This window comes from Ambystoma mexicanum, chromosome 4p (assembly GCF_040938575.1).
Source record: "Ambystoma mexicanum isolate Mex_15411 chromosome 4p, UKY_AmexF1_1, whole genome shotgun sequence".
Taxonomy (NCBI): Eukaryota; Metazoa; Chordata; class Amphibia; order Caudata; family Ambystomatidae; genus Ambystoma; species Ambystoma mexicanum.
In genome coordinates this window covers 1,103,029,552-1,103,049,168 of record NC_090927.1, presented here as the reverse complement: position 1 = coordinate 1,103,049,168, position 19,617 = coordinate 1,103,029,552, and the positions used below count along the sequence as shown (strand labels likewise).

Here is a 19,617-nt window from a genome sequence, read left to right as displayed (position 1 = left end):
TTCCACCAGCAGGTCACAGAGCAGTTTGCCAGTTCAACCACCTCTCCTTCAAGAACTCCTCACGTGGTTTCTTTTCACATGCATGGGAGAAAGAGTTTCAAGATGTCGAACCAGCCCATTAAAGACTTGGTCCATAGAGCGAAGTGCACATCAGGAGAATCCTTAAACATACTAAGTCTTATCACATAACCAACCCCAAGGCAGAAACAATTGCCACTTGCACATGTAAGTTGTAGACGTACGCCTAACCCAAGGGAAGTCAAAGAGGCTCTATAAAAGCCGGGTAGAGATACCAAAGGTGTGGGTGTTTGGAGTAGCAGAGTGGCCAGGTATGGAGAGGTAGAAGTACAGAAAGATGTCAAGGGACAGGAGAAAGAACTGTAATTGCAAGAGGAAGTGGTAGCGCAGGAGGGGTTGAAGCAGCAGAGAGACCTGAAGGTGCAGAGAGAGTTTAAGGTACAGGAGAAGGTGTAGATGCAGAGAGAGTGTTGAAAGTGGAGGTGCAGAGAGAATTGCTGCTGCAGGAGGAGTGGAGGTTACAGAAGTGATTGAAGGAGAAGAACATCAAGCAGAAGGGGAAAGTACAGAAGAGGTTGAAGAAGCGAAATATCAAGAATGTGCAGAGCACAGAAGAGGTTGACGGAGGTGAACAGCAAGGAAGAGGAAAGAGTTTGACAGGTTAGAGAAGGAAAGTGCAGTCAAAGTCATAAGTGATGAAGCTTGAAGAGGGAAGCAAGCTAGATAGGCTGGAGAAGGGAAAGGTGGAGAGAGAAAGCAAGAGTGAGGTAGCATCTGGAGAAAGAAGTGAGAAGAGGCAACGGAAAAAGGCTTTTGGAGGATTAAAAAAGGGCAGGACAAAAGATAGAAAGACAGTGGATTGTCCAACAGGCAGAGGGACATTGACTTTCTAAAAATAAGACAACTGCTGTATACCATTTCTCTGAGAGAAGGGGGAGGGGGAACACGCTTGTGCTGGAAGGAGAACAACAGTCAACAGTCAACAGCCAGCATAAGGGGTCAGATTTACAAGCAGCTTCCCAGACGTTGATTCGTCAAGGAGGGAAGTTATACAGACTAGGCTAGCAGGACCACTTTCCTTGGAGTGGCAAGCAGAGTAGAATCCGACCAGGCACCTAAAGCCTCTGCTAGCCTACCTTTGGGAGACACTGTGGACCTTGCTACCATGAAGCCTAAAACTTCTTCACAGGTGTTCCCAGTACTAGAGAGGTAGAGAGGAGTTGCTCAATTGGTGGCTGGCAGGGCGAAATCTACCCAGGCCCGGCACGTGAGCTGACGGAGCAGGGTACAGACTGTTAATGACATGGAAGAGAGACCCAGAGAGGCAGACTGTGTCAGTAACTTTCCTTTGTGACACCATGTAATTATACATTTGAAATTGGTCACATCCACACTTCAGGCAGATGGAGGGACCCAAACAGTGACCCGTGAAGCCTGTTTCTAGAAGGGATGTATACTGAGGTTCCTTGGGGAACTTTACGCCTGGGCTCATTGTCACCAAGGAAAGAAAACCTGGGAGAGACTTTCTTTCCATTTAAGTCTTCCTGGCCAGAGACTTAAACAATCCTTATAGAAAAGGGCTGCTAGGGAGACGTGTTCCTATGGCTGTTTTGAGTTTGCTATTTTTCTAACCCAAAAGAAATCCCTTATTAAGGTACTTTTACTTGTGAGGTCCAGATAAAGTCCATATTTCTAAATCTCTACCTGCTTGAATGGTCATGTTTTCCCATGTCTTTGCAACAGTTCCTTCAATGTTCACATCTCAATGGTTAGCCCCAAAAATGGTCTCGCCCTAACCACCCTAGAAATATCTCACTACTGTCCTGCTACAATATTCATCAAATGGTAAAATCAACAGTGCAAGACCCTTTCTTTTGATATGAGCAGTGAGTCTGCCATTAAGCTGCATTTTTTATGTGCAACTGAAAGATCATTGTGTAAAATAGAGACTGGCATGTGCGGGGTGCTATGACGTAGGCTATGTTTGTAGACTACAGGGCCACCTTTGATTCAGTTTGTCAGAAGATGATGTGGGAAAAGTTATTAGCATGGGAATCCTGCTGCGGTAATTCCGCTAAAAAAGCTCCTTGAGTCCAATGGACTAAACAAAATGGTGACTTACACCACCACTTGTAATCTGGCTGTAATTCTGCCGGACAAAGTGGTGGTAACAGTAATTCAGTTGGGCAGTATACCGTTGGAATTACTGCTGGGATACCACAAGGACCCATAAATTCAACTAGGGCTGCCCCTGCTAGACTAGTAGGAGCCTTCCCAGGGATTGCTGTTGTGGGTACACCCCAGGGGTGGGACCTGCTTGACTGGACAGAGGAGTTAAATCACTTTCTGTGTTGTGGGGGTCTGGTTTTGGTTGTGTGTCACAATGCCTCTGGTCCTGCCTGAGCCTGCCCTGCCTGAAACTGAGTAAATGCAGTGAATGCTCTGAAAGGTTGGGAGTTGCCTCCAATCCACATCCTGTATTATGGGTGTCTGGTTTTGGATGAATCGTGTGAATTCCTGTGAGCCTGATTGGTAGCTGCAAGAATGCACTTTGTGAGATTGGCTGGCTGAGCCTAGCTGGGCCTGAGTGAATGGGCAACATTTGTGATAACTAAGGACCCCTCACTTATCTCCTTGTCAGAAGCTGAAGGTCGAAGTCAAAGCAAAAGCTGGTCTCAAAAAGCTTGTAGCCCGAATACAGCTGGAAAAAGAAATCTGTGGCTGCAATTCTTCATCCAATCCAAAAGCTGCTTTGCTGATTCGAGGACTGAACCAGAGAGGACCTGGAGAGGTGACCTCTTCACTTTCTTACGAGAGGACATCTTCCAACTGATGCTCTTCACCCGAAGTGTCCTGGAAGCCAGTCCTGTGTGCCTGCCATCCTGAAGAGATACCTTAATGGGTTCAGAAGAGGAGTGCCTGGACATCTTGAGTCCAAGAAGTCAACCTGCGTTGTCCAGGGTCCAGAGGAGTGTTTTTGATCGCTGGAAGCCAGGTTGTTGTGTATCGCCCGGAAGAGGGAGTACCCTGGCATAATGCTGCTCGATGCCCGGAGCTGTCAAAGTTCAAAGTTTCAAGTAATGCAAAAAATCTTCAAGTGGTACTGCAGCCATGACACCTGTCCACTTTTAGCGCACCAGAGAAGATCGTGAGTTGCCGCCTGCAGAGGAGTGACAGCCGGTGGGTTTTCCACCACCAAACACTGAAGAAAGCGTACCGAAGGTCCAGACTTGGTGAGGGTCCGGAGTGCAGTTCAGTGCTCGAGTCCAAGTCACCAGAAGCCATCCTGTCATCTGTGCTGCTGCTGCAGCACCGAAGAAACGAAAGGTGGCCATCCGCGAAATACCAAAACCTTACACCTACTACTACCACTGCACCCGTCGCCACCGAAAGTCATCAGTGTTCAGCCAGGGACTTATCTTCATCATCTAAGCCTTGTCAAAGTTCACAGCAAGTTTCATTTTCGTGGGAACTCCACAGCTGGTCTAGCAACCCACAACGGAGACCACTGCAACAGACCTGCATTGCTGCCTTTCCAACACTGCTTAGTTCCCTGCTCAAGCTTGACACAGATGTCCCAGCGACACCTTTTTCCAAAGGGGGTCCATCCTTGAGGGGAATCCTTGAGTAAAGCAGAGTACCTCCACCACTTCCCCTTCCAAGGCACCCAAGGTACTGTGACGAGGAAGAGCATCTTCCATCCTCAGTATTCATCCAGGGGTCCCATTTTCATCTTGGATCCTTATCTCATGTGGTTTCCCAGGTACTTTGGGGGTGGTGAGACCTGTGGAAAAAAATTATTAATGAACATAATAGGACTGGGCTGTAGTATACAACATAAGTAAAGTAAACCTTAACCTTTCCTTATAGGGTGCCCAAGTATTGCATTTTTACACTAAAGAAAGCATTCTGCCTCTGTTAAGTATTGCCTGTCTTTCTACCTTGATGTTTGAGGTTATCCCTTGCCTAATGGTTTAAATGTGTTTTAATAAATGTCAGCAGTTGGTGCATTATAACTGAATTTAAAGGTAACCGTGTTACCACATAGAACTGTATATATTAGGTCAAGTTCCCTGATTAGATGTCTAGGACAAAGTGAGTCTTATTTATTTGTATATACCTAACTGACTTTTTATTCTTTAATAAAAACAACTGTGTTATCACCTGACATAGTGTGTGGCCATTCCACTGTGGGGAGCCTGGGGATTCACTGTACCTAAGAACCAGCCTGCATCATCTCCCTTGAGAAGCAGCCTTGTTTGCTCGTCCTTAGCCACCCTTAGAGAACCTTGACTGGGATGCTCTGTACCTCTCTGCTAACCATATATTGGACAAAAGTACAGATACCCCCTTCCAGTCTTTACAATATCGATACATACGTGGGACTGAAACAAGGCTGCATTGTGGCTGCAATCATATTTAGGCCAGAATGCTATGCTTCCTGCAAGACTGGTTACCACTAAGATCATGTGGCTTGGCTATGCTGATGACCTAGTAATTCTAGACCTTACAGGAACTTCAGACTTCATTGAATAACTTGCTGCAGTACAGAAAACTCGCTAAGTATTATTAGCACCCTTCTTGTGGGAGGCAGCCAATCAGGAAGCTCGGAACGCGGGCTGGATCTAGAAATCCAAGCCTGCGTTCCTTGAATGTAGGTGCAAGCGAATGTAATCAAAAAGTTGGGCATTGAACTTGGTTGTAATCCATGCTTAAAACTGAAGTCGATTGAAGAAAGCGTTATTGGTGATATGGAACAATCATTTACTGATCTTGTAGCTAAGAGTTCAACTGGTGTGTTTATTGCCCATCTTCAAAGGTGCTCTGAAAACAACGGCTATCTTTTTGCCTATCCCCATAATTCTGTTGTTAGGAAATACATGTGCATCAAATTTAATCAAGAATGTTGTATTGGTTCACTGGGTGGGGCTCTAAGAGGGAGATTTGACAGAAGAGACCGCAGACTATGTGGTTGCAATTTATGTGAATCTTGTAAGCACTTGTTGACTGACTGTTTGGCCCTTAATGACATTAGTGATATTTGTCTAATGGCCTAGTAATCAGGATCATAGTTGGTGGTGTGACACAAGTTTCTAGAAGGTGATGATGTCAACTTAATTTAAACTGCGGGGAACAATTGAGGATGTTTATCAGGATCTATTATAATTACTTTAGGCGAATTGAAATGGTTCTGTATATGTGGTCGTTTTTATGTACATATTAATTTATTCATATGATATGTATGTAGTTTGACTGGGTTCATTTTGTCATTTTATGTTGTTTTCTGCTTTTCTTTTTATATGTGACAGTTTTAAATGTATTTATTGGATCTTGTTGTGTATAAAAAGCCTTAATGGGCTACATTATATGAAATAATAAACGAAATAGAGATTGCACTTGGAGACTAAGGAAAAGTACATAGCGCACAAGTCTGTCATTGCTAGGCACGCCACAGTAGTTTTCTTTCCATGAATCTTGTACAGCGCTAACCAAATCCTTATTTACAAAAGCAGTACAGATTAGCAAGTCGGAGATAGTATTCCTACGTAACCGAGAACCAACTGCTCCATTTTTGGACTGTAAGAGAAGTTGTTTTTTATCTTGCTTTGGTGGATGTCTGAGTAGATTGGTACCACCCCTAGGAAATCCTGGATAGTGCTTAGTGTCTCCCTCAATGAACAAGTATGTTCCAAAGAACCAAAATAACTTAATATAACAGATCAAGAAGTGTGATGAATTAAGGGAATTAGTCCCTACTCCCTAAGGGGAAGCCCCTCCGTGGGTCTAGAGAGGTGAGCCTGCTCTGCAACACCCTCCCTAGGGCTCAAGGCAAGTGGGAGCTCCCTGGGAGAGACTCACCCTTTGGGGACAAGGACTACTGTTCCTGTGAAGAACTCTGTGAGGCCCTCCATGTGATGGCCTATATGGAACTATCTAGTGTACCAAATCATTAAAAGTTGCATGACATGGGGCGAAGATAAAGTGAATGTATAGAGGTATCTTAAACAAATAGCAGCTGTCGCTTTAAATCACAATCTCCAATGGACTGTGATGACTACTTTGAAGAGGGAAGAGATGACAAAGGGGAGGCGGAGAAAGAGAGAAAGGCAGAGACAGACAGGGGAAGCGCCCTCTACGGAGAACACCTGAAGGAGGCAGAGATGACATGGGCGGCAAAGCCAATGAAGTTCAGAACTGCTTCGATCTGAAGCAGGACATGCTGGAAGCTCGGCGTGTCAGGAACTTCGGAGCCAAGATGGCTGAACCAGAGAGCTCAGTGGTGGCGTGACCACAAAGCATTCATGGGGGGCAGTCTGCACTCTCAACAACGCTGACATCACCTCAGAGAGCAAGCACCAAACAATTACCCGCAGCGGTATCGAGAAGCCAAACAGGAGAAACGCACACAAAGCGGACATTGTGGAAAGCAAATCGAGAAGCAAACCGAAGGAAGGACAAGATCCCAAGTACCTATGGGCACTTGAGACGTTCCCTCTACAATACTGAAAGTAACAGGGAGAACAGGAATACTGGAAAGCCAACAGCAACGAAACTCGTGCCAGTACAAATGACGTAAGTGTGGAAAACAAGTTGATAACGTTGAACTATATCTCTGTGATAATGAGAAATACAGAAAGCCCCATGAGTGAAAGGAATAGACTTGGAGTGTTGATACCTTGGGAAAAGGGGAAGATCAATCAATATCCAAGAGACAGAGGGGGGCTCATTACAAGTTGGGTGGCATCCTGGGATGCGACCCAAAGCAATTGGCGTTACCGCAACTTGGTCCGGCGCTATTAGCGCTTTAATCACAGGTTTCAGTGGTGGGGTAAATCCGCATTTTGTCTGAGTCCATGGGAATCAATGGGGCATTGTCGGTGCAATTAATGTAGCAGTAATTTTGCAGCGGTAATTGTGCAGCAGTAATTGCACCATAAATGGGTGGAACGTTGGTGCATTCACCTCCGGGTCAAAGCTGTAGGTGAATGCTCCGAAGTTCCCCCAAACTCGGGGGTGGAGTGGTAATGCGGCAGTAATAGCATTACTGCCACATTTTTACCGCTCCGCACAACCTAGAGTGAGGCCGAGAGCATGGAACATAATAAATTGAGACACTTGGGAGCTAAAGACTGGAGAGGTCTCTAAGATAAACCTTCCCCAAAAGCTCACTTGTCTCCAGAGGTCTGGTTCTCTCCAGGCAGGTGCCTCCCTCTGGAATGGCCTCCCTGCCCCTCTCAGACTTGAGCTTGAAGTTTTCCGGAAGCTCCTCAAGACCTTCCTCTTCTCTTCTTCTTTCTCTCTCCCTCTCCCTGCTAATCTACCCGTCTGCTCACCCTGACAGGTGACGTGGTTGCCCTCAGAGTCTGACTTGGACCACACACCCTTCGTCCCCTTTGACCAGTCACCCTGCACTGCCTTCTGGCCTATCTAGCACTTCAGGTCTGGGATTGCACCTGTGTAGTCCTCTGCAGTCCCTGTCCTTCCTCCCTGCTGCCCTGACTTCCCTCCCCCTCGTACCCTGCACTTCTCCCCACCCTCTCTCCCCTGCACTTCTCGTTGCACTTGCACAATCTGAATGTGTGACGGCCTAGTAAGATTGTTTGTCAGGTCATCCCTCTGTCTCCCCTTATTGTGGTGCCTAGAAACATTTGTGTAAAGGTAAGTTATAAATACCAAATCATATCATATCATATATACAAAACAAAACTTTATGGGAAACAAAAGCCATAAGCATTTGGACAACAAAAAACCCAGAGAAAAGGACACTATACAAGTACATTCAGACTCAGATAATAAAGAGAGAAGGATTCTGAAAATAGCAAGAAAGAACCCTAACAAAGAGGAGAAAAAGATAATCAATCCCCTAAAGGAGTTGAAGGACCTAATAACGAGAGACTTTTTAAAGATTGTATATTGTTCCTATCTCTGGAAAGAAGGGAACGTAAGGGCAAAAGCACAACTACCAGAAGAAGGGATTCATTCTCCTGACTGTAGTTGATGTAAATAGTGGTAGGGTCAGTTAGGTTAGTTTTGGACAGCGGACCGATTCTTTTGGACATTTATTCACGACTGAGGAGCACCTTTGTTAGTACAGTAGGCAGGGAACACCTATGAGGAATCTGATGGGATCCTCACTTAATTCCCCAATGTATCCTCCTCCTGGGTGGCCAGGGAAAGGCCATCGCTATTGGATCCTGACCCTGGGGGTGGATGTGCGAGGGAGTCTCACCTGTGTGGAGGAGACTTGGGGAGTGGGGATCAGGCACCCTTAGCTGAGACAATTCCCTTTCACCATGGCTCCAATGTACCCCAAGCCTTTATAGGCTGTTGTCAATCCCTTCCCTCCTTTTTCTGCAAACCATCCCCTAAAACACACCAATTATATACTGGGACAAGGAAGAGAACAACTGGGAACACACAGCCTCTCTGTATTGATACATACACAGACAAACACCAGTTAGGTACTGGTATGAGGAGGAGACAACCAAGAATAATAACAGAACACCCGAACCAGCAATGAACGCCCTAGTCATTTTGTGACCAATCTTTCTGGCAGGAGGTTTAAAAGCAGGAAGATTGAAGAACATGGAGGCAGCTGTGCAAGCAGGTATCCGGAATATTGTGCGAGAGCAGACCTCTCCGGGAAGGCGGCGTGGCAGACAGAGTGTTGGAGGAACCAGAGACTATGCGTAGTACATGCAGCAGGAAGCGCAGCTAAAGGAATCTGGAGGCCGGTAGCCGAGTACAGAATAGAAACTGGCATAAGCAGGTGAAGCTGCCACTCGAGACCAAGCTGCGAGAGACGCATCATTGGTGGGAGCAGAGCCACGGAGAGCCGCTGCAGAGGCAAAACGAGGAGCTGCATAAAAGAGGGAGTTTGCTACAGCCGGAAGCCTCGCTGGAATGCCGTAAGCACCGACCGGTGCGTCTGCCTGGAGAAGGGGTGACCGGGACAGCAGGCGAGCATGTAAGTCTTATAAGCAAGTATTTTGAATACTGATTTATAGGAAAGCAAGCACTTTGATGAAAACAATTATATTAAATACCGATTAACATGGAAGCAAGTACTTTGAATACCGATTTAAATGAAAGCAAGCATGGTTGAATACCGTTATGAATGGAAGTTGTTTTGCCGAATCACACGCGTTAAAGGAACTGTGCAAGCATTGGCAAGAGCCACAAGGATATAATTGTGAACTCTGTAGCTTGAGAGAACAAGCATTGCACGGGCCATGATAGTGTGAGAAAGTGCAACAAGCAAATGGTGGCAAAACAAGCTACGGTAAAGATCATTACGAGCTGAAGTTAAAACACCACTCTAGAGATGAGAAAGTGACAATGTGCCTATGAAGAAGAAGCAAGTGAGATGTGTCGGTTGCGTTACCTGTGATGGGTGGACCGCATGGTCCAACAACTGCACCTAGAACGAATACACCCCCCTTTATGGAAAAGCCACTTAAAGCACAAGTAAGAAGCTTGTGGTTGATTCTAAAAGGAAACTTTGTGTGAGTTGAAAGTAAGGAGTTGAATTCTATGACATTGGGGAAAGAAAACCAAGACAGAAGAGCTGGGAAGGATCCCAAGGAATTGTGTTGTGTTGAAACTGTTGAAATACTTGAAACCTTGTTGAAGGGAACCGCTTGTTTGAACTGTGAACTATTTGAACCTTGGGGATGCGAAACCTTTTGACAAAGAGCTGGAAAAAGCTCAGAACTTTTATGTTAACACATTTCATTTTGAGGCTGACATCCCTACACTATTGTTTTATTTAGGTAGAAAACTCCCACCTTAGCTTAGGGCAAGATGTGCCTTTTTCCAACCTTTATTTTAATAAAGGTTTGTAGCCCAAACTTGCAGTGCATTGTCTGTGTCTCATTAATGGTTCCTTCACACACCCCATAGTGATAGGGAAAGATAGGCCTTCTTTTTATTGTTAAATAAACGCATGGCAAAAAATATCCTCCAAGAGTCTGTGTCCTTCTTCTGACTCCCCATAGAAGGTGATGTTATACACTAAGCTAAAGTACAATGAGATTTCAGATGCATTCCATGTGGGGGAATGAATTTAACAGACACAGATCAGTGTCAGCAACAGGTACAATTTTGTGCAGATCCTACATGATTGAATACACTTTTGTGCCAGGGAATCTTATGTCCGGGTCTGTGGCTGGATTTTTCTCCTTGCCTTTTTTCGTGGTATAGGTTCAATGTCTACTGTCACAGGGCCTATGACCTCAGATGCATCAACCATTTTGGGTTGAGGGATTGTTTGAATTTCTTGTCTCTATACACCTCTGATACTGTTGTTGGCAAGCTGCATTGAAGACAACTTTCGGGCATAAACAAGACTGTCCTGGACAATTGAGTTATTAGATTACTACAATTTAATACAGAGTCCAAAAATCATATGACTTAGATTCTACTTTAAGTACCTTTGTCCTCTTGAGGATGTCCATTGCTTTCACTTCTACTGATGAATATTTCAGCCTTTTCATGTAGTACTGAAGTTGTGGGAAACTGTTTAGGTCAAACCTTGTGGAGGAGGTGGTTGTTGCAAGGCAATCTGTGACCTCAACTGCCAGATTCTTGGGTAACTGATCCACTAAGCCTACTCCCTAACCCCAAACGTTGATGGCCAAGGTGGTGGTGATGGCTCTTCCTAGGCAGACGATATGAATGCCTGATTCACCAGTGGTACCTCTGATTCGTGTTTGTTTTGATGGTCTCTCTGGGCAGTTTGTAGACTTACTTCAGCTGCTGCTTATGTTGAATCATGTAGCCTTGGTACTTTCCTCAACAGTCACTGACTGACAACACTTTAACTGAGAATCATATCTCACCCATAAATGTGGTAATAAGGTAAGTAGCCAGCAAAGTCTTTTTACCTAAAATTGTAAGTATTAACGATGAACGAACAAACTAAATTCATTGGATCATAAGCAATGGCGACATGTTCTGACCTTATTGTGGATTCCCATATTTGGTCAGTGGCGAGCTGTCCATAATTGCCAGGGGGCTCCGACCCGCCATTACCATCGCCCATTATGGAAAAGCTGATTGTAAACACTGAGCATTCTCCAGCTACTTTCTGCAGCTGAGGGAGCGCTCCTGGGCTGACTTAAATGGCCAAAGGGAAACTTGGTTTCCCTTTGACAGTTTCTGTTCCCCAGAGTGCACGTCCAGTGGGCCATGCACAGTTGCTGGTCGTTTTGCTTCCCCAGTCTTGAATGGTCATTGGGGATGCACGCTGGCGAACTGTACCTCTGAATGTGTTGGGGTTGCTCCCATGCCTCCCTGCTCATTCAGATGGTCTAAAGAAGAAACATGGAGACACTCCGGCTCCTGCGTGCATTTGCAGAAACCAGGAAGCCCTTTGTGTCGCATGGCAGGTGGAGGGCTTCAGTGTTTCCTGTCATGCCTGCTCCCGGAGAAGAGCAGAGTCCGGACTTGGACTAAAGGCAAGAAGAATGCATTTATATGTATGTGTGCATGTGTGAATAAATGAGTGAGTGTATGGTGATGGGTGCACATATGAATGAGCAAGTGTATGGTGTATGGATGCGCGAGTGAATGCTCTGTGCATGAGCGAATGATTGTTGCGTGGATTTGTGTGGTGGTGTGCAGATCGGGATGCGGAACGGTAAAATCAAAGATGCCCAGTAAAAAAAAATGATGCCATGACAGCTTCATTATTACTGAGTGTCTTTGATTGAGCAGGCACGATAAATGTTCTGATGTGGTAGACTGGAATTTTATTGCAGCCAGTGTATCCATTGATTACTGTGGCATGCCATTTTCTACTGGCCGTATTTGATAATACAGGCATGATATGTTATTTTTGTGTGCTTATAGTTCATTCACACTTTAAGACAATGTATATAAATAGAAAAATATATCAGATCTATCAATACAATTCTAAAATAATCAACAATTCATCATATATATGAAGTAAAACATTCACAGATACACTATACATAACATAATCAGCTATTAAGAGTTTTAGTTTTCTTTATAAGGGCATGTGTAGCTATTAGGCAGTGGACTAGTATGATAATTAATAACGTCTGATATCCATTCATCAATCTATTCTAAAATGCATCGCTTTCTAGTTTCCCTGTTTTTTTAATAAATTTCCTAAACAACATAGATCACAAATTATAAGTGGCGCTATAGAAGATAAAATATGGTTTAACGTTTCTGGTGACTTAACCTCTAAACAGAGTTCACAACTTATTCTCAGGTGCAATAGCTCTAATGGGGCCCTCATCTCTGGAGATCCCCTAAAAGATTAAATCGAAATCTCATAAAGATGTGGTGAAAAAAGGGGTCAGGAAATTTGACCAGGCACTTTCGTAGATAATTAAAATTTCTATGCAATTTTCCATACTCAGTATTGAGTCTCTACTTACCAATTAGGTCTTGGTCCCTCACCATTCTGTAGATTTAATTTTCTTTTTAATACTGTCTGGATTCTCTAATAATGAATTAAGATCTAATAAAAGCTCATCGCATTTATTTACAAAAATATTTTACAGTGAAATTTGTCTTGAGACCATAACAACCTTTAGTTCTATAAATCAGGAGGGTCCAAGATTTACTAAAATAGTTTTAATTTCCTCCAGTTTACATATGACCTCCAAGATTGGAGGCCCAGCTCATGCGTAAATAGGACCAAAAAAAATGACGATGGCAGACCCAAAAATCTTTTCCAAAAAGCCCCTTCTATGACATTCATTTTTTTCCAATCTAAATGATGTATCTCGGGTCCATCTAAAATTGACAGCTTTACTTGACCTTAATAGAATTTCCTTAAAGAAATTTGAGTACATTTACGATGTTTCAAGAACATTTTCTTCATTCGAGCATATAAATGGGTCAGCTCTTTTTTTAAATCTGGCACATATATCAAAAGACCCCAGCTTATCATACATAAAATAACCTGAACATATAAGTGATAGACTACTTACGTCTGAGTTTGAAGTAATAAAAACATAGGATTTCAACACTTTTAACCTTAAATTGTTCTTCCTTAGATAATGATTCAAACAGTCAAGGCCATGTTGCAGACTGATCTGAATTCTATCCAATCAAATGATACCATCCGTAAATAACAGGATTGTTATCTGAATATGATAGATTTGGGTGGAAAACGAATTCGATTTGATTGGTCATTCTCAAGATCTGACAAATAAAGATTAAATGAACAGGTAGCAAGGACACAGCCCTGTCAAACATCTACAATCGTCTGGATCTGTTCACCCAAATACCTCTCATTGTTCGATCTTGTTTAAACTGATATTTCCATATGTAGTAACACTGATATTTTCAAATTCCCCTGAGGAAGTCCCCATTTGTTTGATTTATTCCACATCACTGGGCGGTCCACACATTCAAAGGCACATGAAAGATCAACACAAGCCATTTTTAGTAGGTGCCTGGTCCTCCATTAAATGGATTATCAGACCATTCAAAGATGTCCCACAATGTTTGTGGAATGCTGTTTGCAATTTCAAAGGGCGTCCAATTTATTGAGACCGGCTGTGTAGATCATCAAATAGTAAAGGTGCAAAACATTTTGAAGTAGGATCTAAAAGCATGTATTGGAAGGTAGTTACCTGGATCATTGTGGATAACCTTTTTAAAATATCAGGACAATAAAGCATACTCACCATTAATATGGTAAAGTCCCAGAGAATGCAATATTTGAAAAGAGTTTAAACAAAATATCGGCACATAATGAAGGGGCTCTCTTCATGAATAGGTTTGGTAGACCATCAGGTCATATTGCTCAGGATGTCTTCACACTTTTTTATTTTCAATTCAATATAGAGTCGTCTATTCCAAGGGCACAGTGAATTTAGAAAAAAAAATAGCGATGTTAAACTGGAACGCCCAAACTTCTCAGTAAGGTATTTATTCTAGAATGCTTCAGAGATAGCATTATTTAGTGCAGAAGTCGGGTTATTTTGATTTATATAATCATTGTTAACACATTTCCCAAAAATATGAGAATTGAACTTGTTCACTATTGTCAACATGCATTGGCTATCTGTAATATCAAGATACATTCCATACCTTTTTAGCCAATTTCTATATTGTTGTTTACAGGATTTAAGTCTAGAAAACGTAGCATATTCTGATAACGTTATGTCAGATTTAAAATTTCTGAGGGACCTTCTTAAGACCGTCTTCCTATCTTTTACTACATTTACTACACCATATGACTCAATAAGTATTGAACTGAAAGACCAAACAGTGGCCAATGGCATATTGAGTGTTGCCATGCGCCCATTTATGCAGGATTCAAATCATTCCACTTGCCTATTACTCCAATGCGCACACCCCTGAAACCAAGTTCCAGAAACCATTGCTTTCTGGTGCTAACACAATTCCCTTGGGGATAAGGCTCAGAGGAACTATCAATGGAGGAGGTGAATCTGTTAATTTGGCCAATTGATTGGTGTATAATTGAAGTATGGGTGGTTGACTTTGGGATAGGCCATGGGGCCTTGGGCACCATTTCTCTATTTTTTGGAAAAGGTTGGATTGCAACGTGTTATTGTAATTATTAATTTATGTGTTATGATGAACTTTAATGGCCATATGGCTCAATAAAGTTGATGATGATGCACTACACCATCATATACATGAAAGCTTGCACAATATCACCGATCTATCGGGGAGCATTTGTCAATAAACACCGAGAGATTGCTGCAGATATAACCGTAAATGACCCAGAGTCTATATCTTCATACACTGCCGATAATGCTTGCCTAAAGGAGGCTTCACAATAGTGTTACATTTATCGATCATAACTTTATAGCAGTATATGCAGTTTTTCTGATTAGTAGTAGTGGCCATTCTATGGGCATCACTTACTGGAGTATAGCTTAGGGATAGATGAAAGTAAAGCAATAGACATGCGTGGTCAGTTGGCAGAGGTCTATTTTACCACTAAAGACTGGATGCCTAACAAGAATGATTCAGAGAAAAATATATAGTCAATAGTGGAATCACTTGACCCTCTCTGTCCTGTTGGATGACTAGGTACATCACCAATTGTATTTCCATTTCATTTATGCAAATGCCAAGTCTACATAACCTTTGCCCATAACAGACTTTGCCTATTAGAGATTTTATTATCTGATAAAATACCTTAAGATAGATCTCTGCTGTTGTGACAGGGCATGCATACTGCCAAGAAGACTGACCAGGAGCTGGAGGAGACGCCACTGGAGATCGTGATCATGCTGAAATCAGGATGTATTATATGATATGTTATTTATAACAAGCTTAATACCTAGAGGTTTCTAAGCGCGGACCCAGGGTTCGAACCTGTGTTGCTTCGTGTTGTTTTGCTTCCAAGACGAGCACGTTGCCCCTGAGCTATCCTCCCGAGACCTTGTATTATTCAGCACAAAAGTTCATAGCTTGCAGATTAGGTTTGATTTAGTTAATCAAAACACGTAAGTTGCAGGACATGGGCAAAGGAAATCAGCTGGACCAAACTTCGAGTTCAAACTGTTTAGACTCTATGAAGATGCAGCAAAGTATGTATCTGTGTTTCAAAATTCCACCAAGACTCAGGTACTGGACAAAGAAATCTGAGATTCACAGTTGTTGATCGGGAGTTCCACCTAAGAGTTCATTCTACAAATATCTAAGATCCCAGAGCCAAACGAATATAATGGTCATTGTAACAAAAAGAATTACCAACAGATGATAGCAGCAGGGGCCATAACCTGCAGATGCTGGTGAATCAACAGTAGTGGCCACTACTCTTTGCCAGAGCACTCACATCTCAGGGGTATTCATTGCTGTTGAGGAGACAGATCCAGGGACGAGTGACTTGGCCAGTTGCCACTTTGTTCAGAACTACTGACTCTCTGGTACCTTTCCACGGGATCACAAAGCTTACCCTTTGCAGGTTGAGTTGTGAGGTCCAGAGGGGTCAGACACTGAAGATGGTACACCAACAGTGGGGCCTGAATTGAGGTTGTTCTTTCCAGAACTACGACCGCCTGATGAAGTAGCCTTAGCAGTAGCTCCAGCAGACATCTCACTGTGTGAAAAAGATTCAGAAGCTGCGGATTGTGATTCAGCAGTTAAACATATTGACTGACAGAGGGTTGTGCCCTCGCCTTCTTATACTGACTGCTCTGTTCCAGGAAAAGTGGTAGAGTCTGACATTGGCAAACAATATTAGACATCACTGCTGGTGGTGGTGGTGTTGGTGGTGGTGGTAGAACTGGAGCCAACCAGAGGAAGATCGGTGGACGCAGAGGTGATATCGTCAGCTGGGGCGGAAACTTTGCAGCAGTGCAATGCATGGATCCAAGCCAGGATCCCTGCATGCACACTTAATGGCAGCAATTGTTGTTAGCAGAACTGGAAATGGTCCGCACCACCTTGGCTGAAGCGCAGTCTTTCCCTGGTGGACCTTCACCAGGATCCAGTGTCCTCGCTGTAGAGGATGGCAAGGTTCAGTAGCTGGTTTAGGCAGATCATCATGGACTTGGGCATGAAGCAATAGAACAGTTTTAATAAACATGTGAAAATATTTAATCAAGGTTTAATTCTCTAATGACAGACTTTGAATGTGGGCAACTGCTGGGGGTGCAGTTCCCACTCTGAGGGTGACCAGTGAGGACTTCATGAGCAGACAATTTGTGTTTACAGGGGTTACTTCACATGGCAAACAAAACCAGGGGCAAGGCTTTGGTCCATTTCAACCCCTTTTTTTGACACTCTTTAGACAGCCTCAACATGACGTCGCCATTCTGTCATTCTGCATGTGTGCTTGAGTGGCAGTTCTTGCGCACTTCTCTTCTTAGGAAGTTGCGCAGGGGACTAAAAGTGGTAACACATACAATTCTTTCCTGTTTCTCTCTTTTCTGTTAAGTCAGACATACTTCTCTGGGGATGTTGGTTGTCCTATTTTTGCATTGTTTGGTCAGTTTCTTGGGATAGCCTTGCTTTTGGAGTTCAGCTTCTAAGGTCTTAGCTTCCATCGCAAAATCTGCTTTGCTAGTGCAATTACTTCTGGCCCTCAGAAATTGTCCAAACGGGAGACTCTCTTTCATACTTTGTGGGTGGTAGCTGTCGAAATGAAGTACGCTCTTGCGATCTGTAGGCTTCTTATATAAGGTGGTGATGAGTTGTCCACTCTGTTTCCTCATCCATAAATCCAAAAATGCTATTTCAACTTTACTGTGCGTAATGGTGAATTTGAGATTGATATCTCTTGTGTTCAACCACTCATGGAACCTGAGGAGTTCTTCCTCTGTCCCCCTCCAGATACTTATGATGTCATCTATGAAGCGCCGCCACATCAAAATCTGGGCCGTGAAGGGATTAGTCTCATTGTAGATAGTTCGGCAGATGAGGTGCAAATGTTGCCCCCTCGCTGGTTCCCTTTATTTGTTTATACATGTTGTGTTTGAAAGAGAAAAAGTTCTCATTGAAAGCTTTTCTTGCACAGTCGATGATGAACTCCGCAGGCACCATACCTGTCTTCTTCTCCCTTTTATTAAGTGCCCCTTTAATAACAGCAAGACTTGTTTGCTGGGGTATGTTGGTAGACAAGGATTCCACATCAAAGGTCTTCTGTGGTGATCGCCTTTCCTGCAACACCATTTATGATGTCTGTGGTGTCCTTGATGATGACTTTGGTTCCACCACCAGTGGTTTGAGGAAAATATCCACATATGTCGATAATGGTTCTAGTATAGAACAAATAGCCGAGACTGTTGGTCTCCCTGGAGGTTTTCCCAGGTTCTTTTGTACCTTCGGGAGAATATAGAACAGGGCCATTCTACGATTAGGTCTACATAAATAGTCTCTTTCATTATCACAAATCCAACCCTCTGTCTCTGCTAGATCACCATCACACAAAGTGGATTTTTTTTTTGGAGATGGCTGGTGGCATTGCGCTCACCATTGAAGGAGCATACAGCAGCACAGGAGAGCCTCTGAATCACAAGGCAGCCCCAGAGCCCTTACCTAGCCGCAACAGGATTCATTCCCAGGTAAGCCTTGTTGGGCCTGGGATGCCGACAATTTGCGGAGCCTGTATGCTGCAACCTTGTTTGGGCAGCAAATAACACTAAATTAGCCCGGGAAGCCTGCAGTATTATCCATTCTATTTTCACCACCATTAGGCACACAGGCAGCCTTTAATTTCCTTTGCCTCCCAGTTGTGCTGTTAAAATCCATTGGGGCAGTAATCTCCAAGATGGCCGACGCCATCTTTGTTCGATGCAATGCCTAACCAGCCAGCTTCTCCTTGATCCTTATTGGCCAGCATCAGACACTAAAGGCCAATCAGGGAGCCGGCAGGCTTGGCTGGCCCCCTCACCTAGGCCCACCACTAAAGCCACCTGTCTGAGCCTGTCCGGGCTGTGGTAGGGCTCAGAGGTACCCTGCCCACAACATCACCTGCTGCCTTCCCCATCTCCAACATCATGGAACTGTTCACCAGCTTGCAGCCATCTACACCACAAACCTGTGCCTCATTTGCAGCCTTTATCTTTCCTGACTACCTGTGAGTTATGCTCTGAACTACCTGATGCCCAGCCAGCGGTACCTAGCTGAGCCTTAAGTCAACCTTTGTTGCTTCTGCCTATGCCTCACTCCCTATATTTCCCTTTAATTGCATTGTGTGCCTTTCTCAATACTTCAAATCTAGGTGTGTTTTCCATCTACACCCCCTCCCCATTTTGTATTGCATTGTGCCTTTCTTAATATTTTGAATCTAGGTGTGTTTTCCATCTCCACACCCCCCCATTTTGCATTGCATTGTGTGCTTGTCTTAATACTTTGAATCTAGATGTGTTTTCCATATCCACACCCCACATTTTGCATTGCATTGTGCCTTTCTTAATATTTCGAATTTAGGTGGGTTTTCCATCTCCACACCTCCCATTTTGCATTGCATTATGTACCTTTCTTAATATTTCGGACCAAGGTGTGTTTTCCATCTCCACCCCTCCACCCCCCATGTTGCATTGCATTGTATGCTTCCTGTGCTCAAGTGTTCCCCTGTATCTGTGTGCTCTCTCTCAGCTACTAAACCGCCTGGTTGAGTTTCTTTCTTTGTAGTTCAGCCTCTTGTTCTATCCTCCATCCTGTACCTCTCTGCCAGCCACCCTTATGACACTCACCATCTCCCCTATCTATTCTAACTGCTATACTATCACCTATCCCCCTTCTCTCACAAAGTCTGGAAGAAAAAGGTTTTAAAAAGATTTCTTGACCACTAACCCTGGTCTACCCATCGCAGACACCTATGTCAGCGCAACTTCCAAAAAGATTGTCACCAATATCCTCTTCTCTGGCCCCTCTCCAGAGCTCTAGACTCTGCATCTTATCTCTACTCTCTCTCCCATTTTATCCTCACCCATTAAGGGTGGCATTAGATGGGAAGTACTCTTGGTGGGCTTCTCATCATCCAGATGCCTCATTAATGTCTATTGCAATGGCACTATCGTGGCTCAGGTTCCTCAACCCAACCTCCTCCTCTCTGGCCGATGCTTGCTATCTCTCATCAACCTCCTTCCTGCGCCTGCTACTCCTTCTTCCTCCTCTCTCCCTGTCCCT

At 43.8% G+C, this 19,617-nt stretch overlaps 1 protein-coding gene across 2 annotated transcripts in view; it reads left to right on the top strand.

Annotated features, from left to right (window-relative positions):
* The window catches only part of ADGB (androglobin), a 2,161,023-nt gene that overhangs the window by 1,499,571 nt on the left and 641,835 nt on the right, over positions 1-19,617 (top strand). The window lies entirely within an intron of this gene.